We start from the raw sequence: 6,000 nt of genomic DNA, 5'->3' as shown, positions 1-6,000 counted from the left end.
AGCTTTGGCAAATAGAATTAAGGAGAATCCAAAGGGTTTTTATAGATACATTAAGGACAAAAGGGTAACTAGGGAGAGAATAGGGCCCCACAAAGATCAGCAAGGCGGCCTTTGTGTGCAGCTGCAGAAAATGGGGGAGATACTAAACGAGTATTTTGCATCAATATTTACTGTGGAAAAGGATATGGAAGATATAGAATGTAGGGAAATAGATGGTGACACCTTGCAAAATGTCCAAATTACAGGAGAGAAAGTGTTGGATATCTTGAAACGCATAAAGGTGAATAAATGCCCAGGACCTGATCAGGTGTACCCAAGAACTCTGTGGGAAGCTAGAGAAGTGATTGCTGGGCCTCTTGCTGAGATATTTGTATCATCGATAGTCACAGTGAGGTGCCTAAAGACTGGAGGTTGGCAAACATGGTGCCACTGTTTAAGAAGAGTGGTAAGGACAAGCCAGGGAACTATAGACCGGTGAGCCTGACCTCGGTGGTGGGCAAGTTGTTGGAGTGAATCCTGAGGGACAGGATGTACATATATTTGGAAAGGCAAGGACTGATTCGGGATAGTCAACATGGCTTTGTGCGAAGGAAATCATGTCTCACAAACTTGATTGAGTTTTTCGAAGAAGTAACAAAGAGGATTGGTGAGGGCAGGTTAGATTGATTCTTCCTCACGAAATACAGGGAGAACTAGCCATTTGGATACAGAACTGGCTCAATGGTAGAAGACAGAGGGTGGTGGTGGAGGGTTGTTTTTCAGACTGGAGGCCTGTGACCAGTGGAGTGCCACAAGATTCTGTGCTGGGCCCTCTACTTTTTGTCATTTACAAAAATGATTTGGATGTGAGCATAAAAGGTAGAGTTAGTAAGTTTGCAGATGACACCAAAATTGGAGGTGTAGTGGACAGCAAAGAGGGTTACCTCAGATTACAACAGGATCTGGACCAGATGGGCCAATGGGCTGAGAAGTGGCAGATGGAGTTTAATTCAGATAAATGCGAGATGCTGCATTTTGGGAAAGCAAATCTTAGCAGGACTTATACACTTAATGGTAAGGTGCTAGGGAGTGCTGCTGAACAAAGAGACCTTGGAGTGCAGGTTTATAGCTCCTTGAAAGTAGAGTCACAGGTGGATAGGATAGTGAAGGAGGTGTTTGGTAAGCTTTCCTTTATTAGTCAGAGTATTGAGTACAGGAGTTGGGAGGTCGTGTTGCGGCTGTACAGGACATTGGTTAGGCCACTGTTGGAATACTGCATGCAATTCTGGTCTCCTTCCTATCGGAAAGATATTGTGAAACTTGAAAGGGTTCAGTAAAGTTTTACAAGGATGTTACCAGGGTTGGAGGATTTGAGCTATAGGCAGAGGCTGAACAGGCTGGGGCTGTTCTCCCTGGAGCATCGGAGGCTGAGGGGTGACCTTATAGAGGTTTACAAAATTATGAGGGGCATGGATAGGGTAAATAGACAAAATCTTTTCCATGGGGTTGGGGAGTCTAGAACTAGAGGGCATAGGTTTAGGGTGAGAGGAGAAAGATATAAAAGAGACCTACGGGGCAATTATTTCACACAGAGGGTGGTATGTGTATGGAATGAGCTGCCAGAGGAAGTGGTGGAGGCTGGTACAATTGCAACATTTAAGAGGTATTTGGATGGGTATATGAAAAGAGGGGTATGGAGAGATATAGGCTAGGTGCTGACAGGTGGGACTAGATTGGGTTGGGATATCTGGTCGGCATGGACAAGTTGGACCAAAGGGTCTCCATGCTGTACATCTCTATGATTCGATAACTCTAATTCTATCTGCTATCCACCAGCCCACTGGCCCAGGTGATCAATATACCATTGTACTCTAAGATGACCTTCTTCCCTATTTCCTATAGCATCACTTTTGCTGTTAGTGGCAAACGTACTATGTCTCCTATATTGTAACCTGTTCGGTGATGCTCACTTTGGGTTTCACAAGGATTATTCAATTTCTGACTTCAGTACAGCCTGCATAAAATATAGACAAAAGTGTTCAACTCCAGAGGCAATGTGAGGGTGACTTCCCTTGATGTTAAGAAAGCTTTAGGTCTAAAGTGGCATCCAGGCCTCCAGCAAACTAGAGAGTCAATTGGGAAAACTCATCGCAGGTTGGAGTCAACCAAGCACAAAAGAAGATGGTTGTTAAGAGATTGGGCAAAATCTTGGCAGATGTAACGTAATGTGGGAAAACATTATGTTATGTGATTTGGCTGGAAGAATAGAAGATATTAATGCGATTTAAACGAAGAAAGCTGCAACACAGAGCGATTTGGGGCCTTCCAAGTTCATTGGATAACAGACAAGTTTCACTTTTATCCTTCAGGGGTGGAAGTGTGCTATCCTTACTTGGCCTGACCACTACGTGACTGCAGACCAACAGCAACGCGGTTGACTCTGAAGTGCCCTCTGAAATGGCCAAAAAAAAGCATTCAGCTGTATCAATCGCTACTATGTCTCCAAGAAGACATGAAGTTGGATGGACCACCTGGCGTCGACCAATGAATCAGCAAAGAAAATTGAAGAAACAGCCCTCTAAGCGGAGCCTTCAAAGCCCTTCTTATAAACATTTACAGGTAAGTGCCAAAATGAGAGAGTTGTTTCGCAGACTACTCGAGCAGCAGGCTGACATCGGCACACTCACGGAATCGAGCAGACAGACAATGTCCCAGACACCACCATCACCATTCCTGAAAATGTCCTGTCCCATCGGAAGGACAAACCAAGCAGAGATGGCTGCACTTTGGTGGGCAGCCGAGAAGGGGTGCTCAGCATTGAACTCTGGGCCCCATGAAATCTCATGGCTTCAGGTTAAATAAAGAATAGTCCTGATGATTACCACATACTGTCCTTCCTCAGCTGAAGGATCAGTACTTCTCCATGATGAAGAATACTTGGAGGTAGAACTGAGGGTGTCAATGGCGTAAAATAGACTCTGGGTGCGGTACTTCAAAGCCCAACACCAAGAGTGGTTGGGCAGCAACAGTACTAATCAAGCTGTTTGGGCCTTAAAGGACAAAGCTGTTCGACTGGGTCTGTGGCAGGTGATGAAGTTATAATATACATTTGACCAAATTCCTACTAATCTGCATTGACAAGAGTGACTATCACGACCATCAAGTGCCAGCTTCACATTGACAGGACACTCCGTCAACTTGTGAGCTACTAACACCACGTGAATGAGCCAGATTTCGAAGAGATCTAGCAGCTCAAGTCTGGCCATCTGGGAGCTGCTGTTGGTCATCAATAACTGCACAATTGTACTTGACTACAATGTGCAAACACATGGGCCAGCCTATCACCCACTCAAATATTAACACTAGAAGCAGCACTGGGCATACTAGAGAATGAGGGGTCAACCTGGGGAAGCCACCAACTACTTCCGTGCCCAACGGCATGAACACCAAGTGACAGGCAAAGTTAAGGCACCCCACAGCCAATGGATCAAATCTAAGCTCCTGCCCCATCCAGTGCTGGGCAATTAAATAAGTCACTGGAGCAAGATGCTTCACAAATATCCCAGTTTTTAATGATGGAACTGCCCGGCCAATCAGTGCAAAAGATAAGGCTGAAGCACACATTAGGGACATTTTAGGGATTCTTGGATAGGTACATGGAAGTTAGTATAATGAAGGATGTGTAAGTTAGTCTGATCTCAGAGTAGGATAAAAGGCTGGTACAACATCGAGGACTGAAGGGCCTGTACTGTGCTGTGTTCTATGCTCGCACACAGCAATCTTCAGCTGGAAGTGTCAAGTGGCAAATTCATCCAGTGGTCCTCAGTGTCACAGCCTTCAGCCAATTCCATTCACTCCATGTGATAACAAGAAACGGTTGGACACTCCGCATACAGCAAGGAGTTCGGACCCCTGGCAAGATTTCAGCAATAATACTGAAGACTTGTGCTCCAGAACCTGCATCCCTTCTCGCCAAGCCATTCCATGGCAGCGACAACTGACACCTGCAGGACAACGTGGAAAATTGCCCAGGTATGTCCTGTACACAAAACAAAACAGACGAATTTAACCCAGTCAATTATGGAATTACAAATCGACTCTCAATCAGCAGCAAAGTGATGGAAGGTGTCAGCAGTGCCAATGAGCATCACCCGCTCAGCAATAACTTGGTCACTGACACCGAACTTTGGTTCTGCCAGTCCACACAGTTCCAGACCTCATTCCAGACTTGGTTCAAACATGGTCAAATGAGGTGAATTATAGAGGTGAGATGAGGGCGCTGGCCTTTGACATCAGACTGCATTCAACCAAACGGAGCATCAAGGAGCAAAACTGAAGTCAGTGGGAAACGAGGAGGCAAACTCTCTGTTACTGGGAGTCAAATCTGGCACATAGGAAGGTGGTTGTGGTTGCTGGAGTCGATCATCTCCAGGCTCCAGGATATCTCAGCAGGAGTTCCTGAAGCTCAACCATCCTCAGCTTCTTCACAAATGACCTTCCACCATCATAAGGCCAGAAGTATGGATGCTCGCCAATAATTGCATTACATTAAGGATCTTTGGGAAGTTTTCACATGCTAAAGCTGGACACGTTCAAATACAACAAATCCTCGACAATATCCAGGCTTGGGTTGACAGAGTAACAAGTAGCATAGGCGTCACACAAATGCAAGGCTATGACCATCTGTAATAACAGACAATCTAGCCAGTGTTCCTTGACACGCAACCGTGTTACCAAAACTGAATCCCCCAATATCAATATCTCGGGGAGGGAGGTGACCATTGATCAGAAACTAAATTGGAATAGCCATATAATTACAATGGTTTCAAAAGTAGGTCAGAGGTAAAGAGAACTGCAGCAAAAACTTCACCTTCTGAAACCCCAACGCCTGTCTTAGAGTCAGGGAATTCTACAGCATGGAGACAGAGCCTTTGGACCAAACTAGCCCATGCCAACCAAAATGTTCATCCACACTAACCCCATTCCCGGCACTAGCCCTATATCCTTCTCATTCTTTCCTAACTATGTACGTGTCCAATGGCCTTTTAAAAATTGTTAATGTGCCCACCTCAACCATCTCCGCTGGCAGCTCATTCCATATGGGCAGCACCCTCTGTGCAAAGTTGTTGCTCCTCAGGTTGCCTTTTAATCATTCCCCGCTCATCAGGAATGTGAAGGAATACTCTCTCCTTCCCTAAAGCTTCACACCATAAAGGCCAAAGCAGCCCACTTCATTGGCACCACAGCCACACGCAACTACTCCTTCTACTACTGATACTCAGTAGTATCAGATTGTAACATCTGCAAGACACAATGCAGATATTTACCAAAGCTCCTTCGACTCTTTCCAAATCCACGACCACTTCCATCTAGAAGGACAAGCGTGCAGCATTTACATTGGAACATCACCACCTGCATGATCCCTTCTGAACACCACTCTGACTTGGAAGTATACTGCCATGCCTTCAGTGTCACTGGATCAAAAGTATTGAATTCCTTTGCTTCTAGGATTGAGAGTCTATCGACAGCAGGTGGGCTGTAGTAGCTTGTTACAACAAGCTTGGGAACTAAGACCATCAGCAAAGTCCACTCACTCTGGCTTGGTTCAATAATGTCCTTGTCGCGCATGGCCTCCACCTCCATCTGGACCTGTCCGGCTTTGAAAGGATTAAGCCGATAGGTGTGTTGTTTTATCGGAACAGTATTCCCTACGTGTACTTCATGTACAATAACATTGGTGCTCCTCATTGGATTCTTACATATGCCCTTATACTGCAGTAAAAAATCTTTCAACTGCATCTATTCTCCTGAGTCAGATAGCTTACTAACCTATCCTGCTACTCAAGGACTTCTTCATATTTTATCTATTTTGGGGCACATCAAAATCCACATCATCTGGATTTGATTCCTCACTCTGTGGGTCAATAACTAACACCTGTTTCTCCAGTTCTTTCTCTCTTGTGTAATACAGTTTCAACATGTCCACATGACAGACCTGATACCATTTTTTTTTCTATCTGG

Source organism: Chiloscyllium punctatum, chromosome 36 (genome assembly GCF_047496795.1).
Source record: "Chiloscyllium punctatum isolate Juve2018m chromosome 36, sChiPun1.3, whole genome shotgun sequence".
Taxonomy (NCBI): Eukaryota; Metazoa; Chordata; class Chondrichthyes; order Orectolobiformes; family Hemiscylliidae; genus Chiloscyllium; species Chiloscyllium punctatum.
Note: the sequence above shows the minus strand (reverse complement) of the source record.